Raw genomic sequence first — 16,281 nt, 5'->3', positions numbered from 1 at the left:
TTGATTGCAGACCTTAACCTTTGGTTTATAGTAATATGCAGAATAATCACCATCTCCCAAGATGCACATATCTTAACCCCTGGAACCTCTGAATAGGTCAGCTCAGAGGACAAAGGAAAATTACAGTTGTAGAAAAAATGAAGGTTTCTAATCAATAGACCCTAAAGTGGGAAGATTATCCTAGATTATCTGAATAGCCCCAAAGTAACCACAAGGATCCTTATGAATGGAAGAGGGAGGAAGTAGAGAGTCAGTGTTAAATAATGATTGGTCATTGCAGGTTTTGAAGATAGAAGCCAAAAACAAGAAATAAGTGCAACATACAGAAGCTGAAAAAAGCAAGAACATGCAATTCTCACGTGAAGCCTACATAGAGAATGCTCCTCTGCTGGTAGCTGGATTTCAGCTGGTGGTGCTCATTGCAGACTCCCAGCCTCCAGAACTGTGAAATAATAAATCCGTGTCATTTTAAGCCACTAGGTTTGCGATACTTTGTTACAGCAACAATAGAAAACTAATACACCGATATTGAACATGTAACCTCAAGTGACATTCTGAACTGCTGTTTTAATATACAGAACATTTGGTTCCGTAAGTTATAAATTAAGCCTGTAACTGTCTCAGGAAGATGCCTAATCACCACCTGCAGGACCTCTCGTCTACTTCCCTAAGATGTCCATACTCCAGCCCATTGCTGTCACCCTGGAATAATGACTTTTCTTCTGGACTTTGTATCAACACAAGCTCCCCTGAGATGCAACGGCTCTTTGGCAAGAAAGTCGATAAAGTTTACATGTCTAACACCTCTGGGGTGAGGATTTAGAAAGACAGGTGTGGTATTGAATATCAACAAGGATTATTGGAAATATTAGCTTTATGAATTTGGGCAAATTATGTAATTATTTTCATCTTTAAAAAGAGATAATAATAGTACCTATCTGGTATTTTTTGTATGAATTACAGGAAATGATCCTTAGGGGGAAAAAATTAAAGAAAGTCTGATATACAAAAATAGTTCAATATAGCTTAGCCATTCTTGTCATAATTTCAGAAGAAACTATTGCCAGTAATTAATACAAACAAGAGTCATGTGGGTATGGATTTAAATACTATGCATCACTCCTTTGTTGTACACCATTTACTAAATTATTTAATCTTCTATCTCTTACTTCAATTAAAAATGTATACATATTCACCTAGGAAATAACACATGACTGACACAATAAGTGATCAATAAATTATTAGTGATCATTATTATAATCACAAATAATAAGTTTAAATGGAATAAATATTTCTGGTTAGATAAATTGCTTTGTCTATTAGCAAATGAGAGCTGAATATAAAATATATGAAATGTGATTGCAGTTTAAGTCCAACTTTATCTTGAATAGGGATGTTAAATAAAACAATTTATGGATAACATTTTCATCCTGCAGCCATGCTAGTAAAAAAACATTATAAAAGAAAAATTCAATTGATTTGAAACCTAAGCATTCTACTATATTTAGATATGATAAAAACACACACTAAAGCGATTCATCTTTAAAATGCCTATATAATATTTTAATATATTAGAAATGTTGTTATTTTTAGCTAATTATCTACACTAATAAAAGAGAAACATGGTAATTGGCGTACGACTGCTACCCTTTTCATTGGCTAATCAGCGATATATGCAAATTAACTGTCAGCCAAGATGGCCGCCGGCAGCCAGGCAGCTTGAAACTAACATGAGGCTTGCTTGCCTCAGTGACGGAGGAAACCAACATTCCCCGCCTGAGGCTGCAGGCCTCTGAGTGGCAGTTTAAGAAACATTGTAACAGATACCGCCAGACTTCAGCCAGCACATTCGCAACATTGTAAGCAAAGGCATGAAACCTACTTTCAGCGCAGAGGCCTAAGAGCTGGAGCCAAGCCTCAAGCTAAAGCTGGCCCAGAATAAAAAAGAAAAAAAAAGAAAAAAAGGAGCGGTTGGGAGCTTCAGTCACTCCCCGCCTGAAAACAGCCCTCAGCCCCTCACCCCCACTGGCCAGGCACCCCAGTGGGGACCCCCACCCTGAATGGTGAGTGACCAGCTGCAAACAGCCCTCAGCCCCTCACCCCCACTGGCCAGGCACCCCAGTGGGGACCCCCACCCTGATCCAGGACACCGTTCAGGGCAAACCAGCCGGCCCCACCCGTGCACCAGGCCTCTACCCTATATAGTAAAAGGGTAATATGCCTCCCGGCACCCGGATCAGCGTGACAGGGGGCAGCACCCAAACCCCCTGATCGCCCTGCAGCTCTGTGTGTGACAGGGGGCGAAGCCCAACCCCCTGAGCAGCCCTGCTCTGTGCCTGATAGGGGGGAGCTCCCCAACCCCCCCACACAGGCCCTGCTCTGTGTGTGATGGGGTAGAGCCATAACCTCCCCATCGGCCCTGCCCTGAGTGTGAGAGTGGCGGCGCCCGAACCCCCTGATTGACCCTGCTCTGTGCGTGACAGGGGGTGGCGCCGCAACCTCCCCATCGACCCTGCCTTGAGTGTGACAGGGGACGGTGCCCCAACCCCCAATCGGCCCTACCCTGAGCGTGACTGAGGGTGGCATCACAACCTCCCAACCTGCCCTGCTCTGTGCATGACGGGACGGCACCCCAACTCCCCAATCGGCCCTGCTCTGTGCATGACGGGGCGGCACCCCAACTCCCCAATCGGCCCTGCTCTGAGCCCGACCAGGGGCTGCACCTAGGGATTGGGCCTGCCCTCTGCCACCCGGGAGCAGGCCTAAGCCAGCAGGTCGTTATCTCCTGAGGGGTCCCAGACTGTGAGAGGGCACAGGCCGGTCTGAGGGACCCCCCCCTCCCCCCGAGTGCACAAATTTTTGTGCACCGGGCCTCTAGTCTATTATATAAGTAAATATTAACTGTAATTTTTCAATTAAGTAAAGCATAAAATTACACAGAAAAAAAATTAAAATCTTCCTAAATTATACCACTCAGAAAGGACTTATTTTATATTTGATAAGCACCATTCAAGAGATCTCAAAATTTATGTATATAGAAAGTCAGCAAAACTGTTTTTGATGAAATATTTAATATTTAGTGATAGTGTTAGACCATAAAAATTCCAATGGGTTTCATACTCTATTTTTCTGTTCTTTCTTATATACTTTATCACTAATATTATCTTAGATAATGTATTGACTTATAATTATAGGAGTTACTACAATGTCATTTGAAATTGTTATTTTAAAATGATCTGCTTAAATTGTTTTTGGAAAAGTGTTATAAAAGAATTTATTTTATTTTTTGCTTCTATAATAAGAAAATAAAATCACATTTTTTTCTTTATTTTGGTTTTGCCTTCTAATGGCCATAAAACTACAATTTTCCTAGCACCACATAGTAGTGTTTTGGTTTAGTTTGATTATTTTTTTAAGACAGGATCATTTAATACTTATCTTTGATAAGATCCAAAACTTTGTAAGCTAATTCCTAAGATTCAATTCTCCAAATTTTAAGCATACACACTGCAAATGAAAAATTTGGGCAACATCATTCAACCCAAAATTTAGATTATTGTGGGAGCAAACTATGGTGGAGAAGAGGGATACAAATTTAATTGTTGATGCTGTCTGTATATTAGGCTCAATTCCCACCAATATTTCTCCAGTCTACATATAAGCTTTCCAGCATTTGTATGATTGACATTTGTTCCACTGCAAGTTGCACATTACCATGCCATATACTTCCCAAGTAATTCATGAATTGTCCAAACTACAAATGCAAATGAAAGTTTTAAGGCATTTCATTTCAGATATTCATATTTGTGAATCTGCCTTGAATTTCAAGTTGCTTTGAATTATTTAAAGATAGCTATAACTCTGACTTTTCATATTGCTTGAAAAAATAAATCACTTTTGGTGACTTGATAAAATACAGTTCTGCGTGTGCAAGAATGCTGACCAGGTTCTGGTACTTGGCTGGTTCAACAAGGCAGAACTAACTTTTGGCCATACAAACTGATTTTTCTGAATCACCATGGACACAGTGGCCAACTTTCTTCCTACTAGCGATCACAAAATGTGCATTTAAATTTTAGCCTGTAAAATTTCAGATACATTTATTATTGTGCTTGGGAATAGAGCCTGCTAGCTCAGAGATTAATAATATCTGGGTGTTTTGAATTGTATAAATCATTTTGATGTAGTTGCACTACATGTGACTGCAGGAATGAGAATTTCAGGGTTGTAAAGAATTGCAACACAAAGATGATCAATTTCCTAGAACCAAGTATCAAAAGAAAGAGCAGCAGTGGAGGAGAGCTGACTCAGCAAATGACTATGTGATTTTTATTGTGTGGCTTTATAACTGGGAAAACAGTGGTACTATTAACTGAGTTATTGGAATAATGAGATAGAAAAAAGGGGGGAAATTCCAGAATATAGAGGGGAAGTTTCTGGTTAGATGAGTCAACAGGAATTTGCTAAAATTAGCCAGTACTTTTGTTTTTCATATGCAAGGAAAGAGAGGATCAGAAAGAAAATGATCAAGCATCTTGTCCTACAGCTGAAAGTAATGAAGTGAAATATTCAAATTCAGCTCTTTCTGGCTCAAAAGTTAGTCTCTTACTCAGCATACTGTGTGTGAATAATATATCTCCTGAGTGGTATATAACAAAAGTAAAACAATGCTCTAAGGATAGAATTCTGGGAACGATCAACATTCAATACTTGGGGGTGTAAAGGAAACTTTTGAAGATCATACGATTGACATGGGTGATATTAAAAAGCATAGAGAGTGATCTCCTCAAGTCAAAGTGCTCATTAGTAGATGAGTGGATAAAAAACCTGTGGTACATTTACATCATGGAATACTATGCAACTGTAAGAAATGAAGGATCTCTTACCCTTTGAAAAAGCATGGAGGGACCTGGAGAGTATTGTTCTAAGTGAAATAAGCTGGAGAGAGAAGGATAAAGTATCACATGATCTCACTCATATGTAGAATCTCATGAACAAAATAAACTGGTGAACAAAACAGATCCAAAGATATAGAAGCATTGGACAGACTGTCGAATCTCAGAGGGAAGTGGGGTTGGATGGATGGGTGGGAAGAGATCAACCAAAGAACTTGTATGCATGTAAGCATAATACATGGACAAAGACAATAGTGTGGTGAAGGCCTGGGTCGGGATGGCTGTGGGCTAGAAGGGGTGAAATTATTGTCCCAAAGAATATAATTAATAGAGTATTGGTGTACTTCCCTTCTTAAAATTTACTTATTTTATCTAGATTTGGTTTTTACCAATTCTGGAAAGGCAAAGTCACTCGTTTTCTGAAATTCCTAGTTTTATTTCCGTAGGGGAGTTATAGCATTATTCCACTGAAAATGAATGTTTGCTTTAAATACTTAAAATTTCAGGACTTTCAAAAATACAAAACACAAGAAAAACATACACATGTCTTCTCTCTTTTAGAATGCAGGGAAGAAGCAAAGGAAACTCCCAGTAAGACAAGAACAACAGCTGTACATCTGGCCTACTATGAAATCAGGTTAGACCAAAGTGCGAGTAGAAAGAACATCAGTTTGGACATTGCAAAAAAAATAGATTATCTGATGCATTCAAACATGCTAAAGAATTTATTGAATGGGCTTGGGGGAAACAGAGGAAAATAGTTAACACATTAAGAAACTACGGAGAAAAAAAGCTTTATTGACTTCTGGAAGAAATGAGAATACATTAGATTCTAGAAAAAATGTTAAAATAAAAAGCAAATCAAAATCATATGGAGATTCAGTTTTAGCAGTGAGCTGCATTTATTCCTTCATTAAAACATTGTTAAATGTTATATCTCAGGTATTACTTAGTGCTAGAGATTAAGCAGAAGACAAATCCCTGATCATGGAATTTACAATGTAAGAAGCAAAGGCAGAAAATGAATAAATATACAAATTAATATAAATTGCAATATTAGGGAATGACAAGTATTAACAAAAAACTTAAAGCAGAGTGAGGAGCTAAAGAATGATGGATTGCACATGGAGTGGAAAGGACTAACTAATATTGAGATCATGTGAGTCCTTAATTGAGGGCTAAAATTAAGCAGGTAAGAAAAAGGAAAGTGAGGTGTTGCAATAATGTTCAAATCCTAACTTCCCTAATAAATAATTTATAAAATTGATAAAAGTAGTTTTAAGCATAAGCTAAACCTAGTATCTAAGACATATTTTATTGTTCTTTTCTAGCCTATTTTAAAGATCAGTTAGAAACAGTCTAACCATTTTCAGGTACTTTGGCCATAAGCATCTTTGCCGTAGATATCTTTGCCGCAAGCATTTTTTACCAAACAACTAATGGACCATAAGGCAATTTTGCCATTAAAAAAAAAGATAAAATAACTTAAATAACTGACTGACAGGTTGATTTTGTTGTTTGGTTAATTTTATTTCTCCATTGATGAAGTTCTTGCAGTTACTTCAATTTTTATATTCGATACAAATCTTACTTACCCCCCTTAATGGTCTATGCAATGACAAGTAGGTGTGGTGGTGGTGTTAAAATAGTGTTCCTTTCAGATAATGATGATTTGCCCCAATAGTCGGTTTCTTATTTTGAAACATACTAGCACTTCATTGCTAGGAGAAAGAGAGGCCAAAGGCCACATACAAGCCACAGAATTGACCCTACAGTTCCCACAGAATGGAAATAACTGCTTACATACAATCCACAAAATAAAATCAGTTATTTGTGCAATATTGCTATGAACCTACACACACTTTAATTTTATTGTTTATTTTCATGTTTTATGTTATTTTTAATGTGTCTTTTTAATTTGTTGTGATTTTATCATTTTTTACAGCAATACTGCCTTACTGCCAATTAGTTATGTGGTGAAAATATTTGCAGCAGTAGTGCTTAAGATAAATATGTCAATGACAAAGATGCTTCAGCAAAAATACCACACACAAGTCTACCAACTTCAGCTAGTCACGTTGTCTCAGATGAACCCTGAGAAAGCCATTGGCAGACAGTTAATAGTATCCATCCCTTAATAGGATGACAGGCATGAAATGTGAATGAATATATGGACTTGATAATTAATCAATCCTTATGTTCATTGCTTTCAACACATAGCATGCACTCTTGTGAATTTACAGGGGAAAATACGTAAAAATAAAATTTGAAGTCAATTAAAGGTGAAAGCACAATAAAAAATTGCACATATTATTGAAAATTCAGTATATAAAAACATACTGAAGCTCATAGATATAACATACTGTTAATGCTCTAACTTGGGCTGATTTATGAAGCTATTTTTAATGCCTCAACATTACTAGGAGCCAATATGAGACCTTTAATCTGAAACTAAATTATCCTCAGCAGTTAGCAGACTGGGGAGAGGAAATATTATAAGCAAAGATAAAGATTTCATTGATCAAATGACTAAAAAAATTATAGTTTCTTCTGATGATAAAGGCCAGTTGCTGGCTGTTAAAAGTGATAAGAGAGAACCTAGCTTTTTCAGTAAGCACAATGTAAGGACTGGTTGGACTTTGAATAATAGAGAGGATATATCTTGTGTTTCAAGAAAATAAGATTTTCCTTGAACTGGTGAATTGGGAGTTTAAATTCAGAGTATAGAAAGCAAGTTCACATTATTAAAGTGACCTACAAACAAGTTATTAAAGCTACTAATAAGAACTTATCTTTAACTCATAATCTGTTGTAATTATAAAGTTAAAATATTAAGAAATTAAATATCAAGCAGTTTATATCTTCTCAAAACTTATTGAATATTTTCTCAACTATGTTGAAATACTTGTGGTACCAAGTATGATAAGATACAGTGACTTTCTGTAAGGATCTTTAGTCTAATGGAATACCAAGAGTAGCAATGACTATAATGTACAGTACTATAGATTTTCAGAAATATATGATGATCAAGATGTTATGGGGACCAGATTAGTGAAGGTAGGGCATTACTATACCTATCAGAATAGCTCTTCTGAAATATGCCTTAATTTATATGATTAGTCTGTGCAGAATTCAATTATAAGGAAAAAAAAACAATAATAGCAGTATCTATTTCAAGAATGCTGAGAACTTTTTTTAACATTATGTCCTCTAAGTATCTTCTCTGTTTCTACACATGTATTTATTCTGCACAGTTAACCTATTTTTATCTGAATGAAAAGTAGTGTTGTTACAAAGTTGTCCTTTTTCAAGTTTGCTGCTAAAAGAAAGGTTTGTACAAAATGTATCCCTAATTATTGACTTATATTTAACTCTGCTTTGTCTCCACCTTTGTTTTTCTTTTTGATTACAATTCATATTTATACTATTATGTGTATGTTATATTTATATTTCTACATTGTATTTTATATATCTGCATTAAAATTATATATGAAATAAAACCATATAGTAATAAAGGTATTAATTAACAAACCAACGTGTGCATAAATGGAGTGAAGAAGGCAAGTGGGAGAAAACCTAAATTTAGGTCTTTAAGGGTCTTGCACATGGGACTGTGAACTTTGTTCTTTATACTAAAAATTATAGAGAGCTTCTAAATATGTTTAAGTCAAAGAGTAAAATTTGTGTTTTAGAAAGTAGGCCCTTTATGACATTTTGCATTGGTTTCTGAAAGACAATATAAATTTCCTAACCTATATGTATAAAAGTCTAAGAGACCAAATGACTGAATGATTGGTTGACCGGTCGCTACGATGCACACTGACCACCAGGGGGCAGATGCTCAATGCAGGAGCTGCACCCTGGTGGTCAGTGTGCTCCCATAGTGGGAGTGCCGCTCAGCTGACCCACCCATCCCGGCAGCCTACCAGCCTGGCAACAGCCACTCATTCCCTCAGTAGTCCTGCAGGTCCAATCTCTGGAGAACGGTCCAGGTACCAACAGACTGGCACTACTGATACAATCCCAACAATGCTGCCAGAGACTGGAACCTCCTGGAAGTCAGCCTCAGGCACCACTGCTGCTTCCCCTCCCTAGACGCTCAGTAAGGAAGAAATGATATAAAAGCAGTTGCCAGGTGGCTCCAAACAGCCAGTGCAAACTTTAAAGGTATGGATCCAGATCCCAGGCTGTCAAGGGCATCCCACCACCTGCCTGGAGGGACGATTGTGTCCTGTCACCCTCCACCCCTTCAAGATGGGTGCCAGGTGCAGGGCTCATGGTTGGCGAGCGCTGCTGCAGGGATGTGAGCCGCTCCCAATCAGATCTGACTGGACATGAGCCAGTGGCAGGCACAGAAGGGCCGGGATGAGCGGGAGCGGCAGGCAGGAGTGGCAGGGGGTGTTAGACTGCAGGTTTCATCCAATCCCTACAGGCCACCCTGAGGGACCCCCACCCGTGCATGGGTTTGTTCACCGGGCCTCTAATTACATATATATATATATATATATATATATATATATATATATATATATATATATTTACTAAAATTGCTATGAACAATTATTTTGCTGGTAGGCTGCCAATATGTTAAGAGAAATTTAGTTATTAAGGCTGTAAGACCTTACAAAACTACTATGTTCTAAGTTTATCTACAATGCTACTTCTTTCCAAGTGGATTAGTCCACTCAAACCTAATGCCCCATATTACCTATCCTATATAATAACAGTGTAGTATGCAAATTGTCTCCTCAACCAGAAGTTTATCCGGGAGTTTGACCAGGGAGTGGGGCCTGCCGGGGCAAAGGAGGGAGGCCCTGGCCAGCAGCAGCCGCAGTGGCGGCAGGCGGCCAGGGGAAGGGAGGGAGTACCAGGCCAGCAGCCAGCAGCTGCTAGGGACCCTACCAGTGCACAAATTTTGTGCACTGGGCCTCTAGTATTGAATAAGAAATGTATCTTAAGACCAGAAATCTGTAACCATTAAGTACAGGGTACATGGTGAGGACACAGCTAATGTCAATTGAGTTGACTGATTAATTAATTAATTCAGAAGACCATTACAAATGTAATCATGCTTTCATGTCAAATTTGTAGACACTGACTAAGATGGTAGAAATTTAAGGATTGGAACCATAGGCAGAATGTAAATAGCTAAAAGAACACAGGCACCATCAATTGTGCATTTTAATTATGAAAATATTTATGTTCTTTGTAAATATATTGCAAGAGAGATTTTGAAAGCAAAATAGATCAATCTGCCTTAGTCAACAAACACTAATTGACATTCTGTGAGAAAATGTCAGGTCTATCTAGCTTGCTTGAGATGATATGGTGAAAAACATGTATCTATTTGAATACTTCAGTGGATGAGATTCCAAATAAGGATTACTTCATTTTCTCCCAGTTTACTCTAAAGTGAATTTAAATTGACTGCTTAATTTTGTCCGGCAATGTTTTCTTAGTAAAAATATTTATTTTCTTTTTCTTAAATACATTTTTGCTACATAGAATTCACTTAGTCATTTAAAATCCAAAATCAGATCTAAAGTAATACCTCTTTGTTTTTTGAAAGGAAGGCATGAAAAAGCGTTTTCTATGTTTTCACTATAGTGGCTTTGGTAAATCAGCAGTTAAAATGTAACATAAAAATTGAATAATGTAAAACCAACAAATAACTTAATAAGTAAACTTTCTAGAGACTGACCTCCATGGTCGTCTTATTTGGTACCATGATAAATTTTAATCTTTGATAACAATGTTTTCAATTTCTTCTGATAGATTTGCTAATAGAGCAATATAATCATACAAGCTGTTAATAAATAGGCATACTTGTCCACTTGACTGTCATTCTGAAAGCCTTAGTTCGGAGTCACAAAATATTGGAAAAACAACTCTGTGAGGCAAGCTTTCCAGTTTTATTTTGTTCTTTTGAATTTCTAATAACATGTTATTTCTGCATTTCTTAATTTATTTTAATAGACTAATAAAAATCTGGGCCTATTCAACTGACATGGGTCAAATCTGATTTATAAATTAACACTGGTGTGTAACTTAATAGAGCAGTAGGAATAATGTGCCTTTTCAAGATGTAAAAAATGGTTTTAAAATAATTTTCAATGAGAATATTCAGAAAATATATTTTTGAAATAAAACTTATATTGCCAATTAGATTTTCATTAAATCACTGTGTATTTATAGACTACATACACTCATTGTATCCATATTATGAATAATATGAATAAAATACAATTTAGAAGGAATTTGATTTTTATAATTAAAATCGTAATGCTATATAATAAAGAAGCAATATGCAAATTGACCATCATGCCCTCACACAAGATGACCTCACAGATGTGGTCATAAGATAGCCACTCCCATGCGGTCACAAGATGGCTGCTCTCATGTCATCACAATATGGCTGCCACAAGATGGCCAGCAGGCGAGGGCAGTTGTGGTGACCAGGCCAGCAGGGAAACAGTTAGGCGTCGATCAGGCTGTCAGGGGAGTGGTTAGGGCAGTGGTTTTCAACCTGTGGGCCGCAACCCCTTTGGGGGTCGAACGACCCTTTCACAGGGGTCGCCTAAGACCATCCTGCATATCAGATATTTACATTACAATTCGTAACAGTAGCAAGATTACAGTTATGAAGTAGCAACAAAAATAATTTTATGGTTGGGAGACCACAATATGAGGAACTGTATTAAAGGGTCGCGGCATTAGGAAGGTTGAGAACCACTGGGTTAGGGGGTGATCAGGCTGGCAGGCAGAAGTAGTTAGGGGCAATCAGGCAGGCAGGCAGGCAGGCAGGTGAGCGGTTGGGAGTCAGCAGTCCCGGATTGTGAGAGGGATATCCAACTGCCGGTTTAGGCCCGATCCCTGTGGAATGGGCCTAAACTGGCAGTTGGACATCCCCTGTGGGGTCCCAGACTGGAGAGGGTGCAGGCTTGGCTGAGGGACCCCCCCCCCCACAGTGCACAAATTTTGTACACTGGGCCTCTAGTGAAATTATAATATTTTATTGCAGAAACAGATTGGTATAATACAGTAGTTTTCAATTGATGGCGATTTTGTTCCTAGGCTGAGAAACTCTGGCATAGTAGAATGCAATTTTCCTTGCAGTTTATGTAGGGTTAGCTAATAAGCAATATGCTTCCATTCCATTACCATCAGAAGATTCTTTTCAGTCCATTATTTCAAGTACACAGATAAAATTCTAAGATATTCCTCTGCATTTAAATAAATTATAACCTCAAGTTTTGGTGAACAATGGATAATTTCATAGTAACTGTTTGAAATTTCTGCCAGTTACTTATTGGTTCTTTTTTAATGGGCATAATTAATAATTTTGTAGACTTGTAAAACTTTTTTTGGTTGTTATTATTGTCACCATATTCTAAGGCATAGAGCTTGGGGACTTCATCCCTTTCTTTTTCCATATGCTGAAAAGGATCCATTTTTTTTGTTTTGTTGCTGTTTTGTACCATGAAAACCTTTACTTACTTCTGAGTCGATGTAATAGACATTGATTCAGGTATAGCTTATCATAATAGCCTCCTCAATTTTCATAAGAGGGTGTCAATCCAAGATCGAGGTCATTTGAGCCTGGAAAACATAACATGTACTGCAGGCACAACAACATGTGTCCTCATATGAGGAAAATAAAAGAATGAAGAAATAGTCAAAGCATTTATAGTCTCTCTAAACCTCTGTACTCCAAAGCTGAATTAGACTATTTCATGAAAAGTTGCGTATCTGGAACTATATCTTGACTACTCACAGAATTATTTTCTAAACTACATTTTGGTATTATGTCATCAACCTAAATAAAGATAAAGTAATAAACAGCCCAACATCAAAACCATTAGCTATTTTACGATAATAAGGTTACACGTTTTAGGTCTCTCTGGTAACCACAAAGATTGGTTACTGGAGAGAGTTTCCAGAGAACAGGGGATTGTCAGAATTGTTTGGCAAAAGTGATTGTCCCATACCATTTTTCAGGAAGACGACTTAAATTTATTTTTTTTATCATCAGAAGAATTTATAAGAAACTAGAGGCCTGGTGCACGAAATTCTTGTGTGGGTAAGGTTCCTAAGCCTGGCCTGCAATCAGGGCCATCTTCCCCAGCTGCCCTCAGCTGGCCCCACCCTCCACCACCACCCACCCCCAGTTCCTCATTTGCCGTTGGGTGATAGGTGCTTGCTGGCCAGGGAAAGGGACCGAGAGGTTGGCTGTTCCTGCCCACTTGCCGGCCCTGCCCCCTCTGCAGTGGCCATCAGGCCATCAAAGCCTGTTGCCCAGGGGAAAGGGACCAAGAGGTGGTCAGTGTGCCTCATAGTGACTGGTCCAGTGGTCATTCTGGTCGTTCTGCACTTAGGGTCAATTTACATATTACCCTTTTATTATATAAGATAGAGGCCTGGTGCATGGGTGGGGGCCAGCTGACCTGCCCTAAAGGAGGCCCGGATCAGGGAGGGGGGTCCCTGTTGGGGGGTGAGGCCGGTCTGGACGAGGGGCCACAGGCAGTTTGCAGGCTAGTTACACCCCCAATCGGGGTGGGGGAGTCCCCTTTCAGGGGTGGGGAAGCTTGAGTGAGGGGCTGCAGGCAGTTTTCAGACCAGCCACACCCCTTACTTTGTCAGGAAGGACATCTGGAATGACATCTGGAAGACATCTGGTCTATCTGGCCTAATTAGCATATTACCCTTTTATTAGTATAGATAACTCATTACATTTTTCTTAATTTCATGAAATAAGCTAGACTTAGTTTTGCTTATATGGTCTAAATAGTTTTGTCTTCTTGGGGAATTGTAAATCTGGTACGCATTTGGTATTTAATTTTAGCCACATGATTCAGATATATTGTCCCATCCCCAACATTCTCTGTGTGTCCATGGCTGGTTAAAACTGGTGGATCCTAACTTCTCATGCATTTAAAGATGATTTTCTTTATTATTCTTAGTTAAATTTAATTAAAAATAAATTAAAAATAAAAAATGCAGAAATTTATAACTGCATAGCAGCCAAAGGCTACTTATTATCAGTATTATTTTATTGAATCTAACAGTACTTATATTTACACTAGGGGCCCAGTGCACGAAATTCGTGCACTGGGTATGTGGGGGGGGGGAGTGTCCCTCAGCCCAGCCTGCCCCCTCTCACATACTGGGAGCCCTCAGGTGTTGACCCCCATCACCCTCCAATCGCAGGATCGGCCCCTTGCCCAGGCCTGACGCCTCTGGCCTAGGCGTCCGGCCCAGGCAGCGGGGACCTGCAGTGGCAGCGGGGGGCTGCCGCGATTGCGCGGGCTCCGCCCCTGCCCCTGCAGGATGCCTCTGGCTGAGGCGTCCGGCCCGGGCAGTGGGGACCCACAGCTGCAGCGGCCCCGCGATCGTGGGCTTCGCTTTAGGCCCAGGCAAGGGACACCTAGCTCCTGGGACTGCCAGCTTCGACTGTGCCCAGCTCCCATCGCTGGCTCCACCCCCACTTCCTGCTATCACTGGCCAGGGCCCCAAAGGTGCCTGATTCTCCGATCATGGCTGGGGGGGCAGGGCAAAGGCGGCCCCAGGGCCGCCTTTGCCCTGCCCCCCAGCTCTTAGCTCCCCCCTGGGTTTCCGATTACTGTCAGTGGCAGGGGGCTTCTTCCTGCTTTCCCTTTCGCCTCCCTGCATTGTGCCTCGATATGCAAATTAACCGCCATCTTGTTGGCAGTTAACTGCCAATCTTAGCTGGCAGTTAATTTGCATATAGCCCTGATTAGCCAATGAAAAGGGTATCGTCGTACGCCAATTACCATTTTTCTCTTTTATTAGTGTTGATTATCCCTGAGGATATTACTGTTTTATAACATTGTCTGAAAATTAACAATGCATTATTAAGAAATTATAAAACTATGTTTTATATCCTTAGAGAAATAAGAGAAATACTTAATACATTTTTTCACACTTTTATCAGATATATTTAAAATAATAAAATGTGTTAAGCTTAAATACATTAGAAATAAATAATACAAGTGATTCTTCAAGACTGGTGTTTAAAAGACTTTTGCTCTAACTTGTTAACTCGGTATAATATAGAGTTATGGAGCATTTGTTTTTGCTTTTAAAAAGGCAATTTTCTTCTGAGCCAGCAAGCTGTATGAATTCAAATAATGGTATCTTAGAGAGGATTGTGATTTGGGCATATTAGGCATACTGTAGCCACTATCAAGAGAGGGAATGATAATGAACTACATAAACATTTGGCAAACCAAGCAATATAAAGTCTTAAAATGTCAGTGAGTTATTATTTCACCATGCATATTTAGTTATGGTTTTAAATTACTGTGATATAAAATATGAACCAAATGTCATTTCAGTCCTCCCCAAAAGGTATGTTGGAGAATAACAAAATAAAAATCCAGACAAAGCAAACATACAACAAATCAACTCATGGTACACACACACATGCACACACATCCTGACATGTTATAATCTTCCAACATATAAAGGAAATACTTAGACAAAAATTTATAGAAATAACATTATAGGGAATTTCTTGACTGACTTGTTTCACTTAGCTTGATGTTCTCAACATCCATCCATGTTGTTGCAAATGATTATTTCATCTTTTCTTACAGATGAGTAGTACTCCATGGTATATATGTACTGAATTTTTAAGAGCTGAAATAGTACCAAAATGTTTTAGTTCAATATTTTTTTAAATTACATATTGTATTTGTTTTTTTGAAGAAAATGGTGAAACTAGAATTCTACTTGATTCATTTATATTTTTAAATAAATATAGAATTCTTAACACTAAATATAAGGTAGAAAAATATATTCTTAAATATGTTAAATTAGATACAGAACATATTATCATTCTGAAATCACTTTTCTAATGTAAATATATATTTAGCCTCAAGATCCAGCATATTTCAGAGTAAATTTCCTTTGGATTAATATATGACACATTTCCTGTAACAATGTTGTGTTATCACTATTGTACAAATAGAACACAGTATCAAGGTTATTTCTATGTTAAGTCAAGTAATTAGAACAAATGTTTTATTGTTGAATACATAAAGAAAATATTTTTTAAAATATATTTTATTGATTTTTTACAGAGAGGAAGGGAGAGGGATAGAAAGTTAGAAGAGATGGCGGCGATATAGGCAGACGCGTCCCAGGTCATGTCCCGGAGGAAATGGAGTGAGCAGCTGAAACTAGTAACACTCACACCGAATTGGCGAAATTGCTCAGCTGGTGAGAGGTTTGCAGCCGGGAAGAGCAAAACTCCCCTGGAAAGATCCAAGCAACAGCATCCTCCTGAGCACCACATCCTCTGCTGAGGAACAGCAGCTGTACGTGAAACCTCGCCCCACCAGCCAGAAGAGCCACCACAGCTGTG

The sequence above is a fragment of the Myotis daubentonii genome, chromosome 3, assembly GCF_963259705.1.
Source record: "Myotis daubentonii chromosome 3, mMyoDau2.1, whole genome shotgun sequence".
NCBI lineage: Eukaryota > Metazoa > Chordata > Mammalia > Chiroptera > Vespertilionidae > Myotis > Myotis daubentonii.
This window is presented reverse-complemented; position numbering follows the sequence as displayed.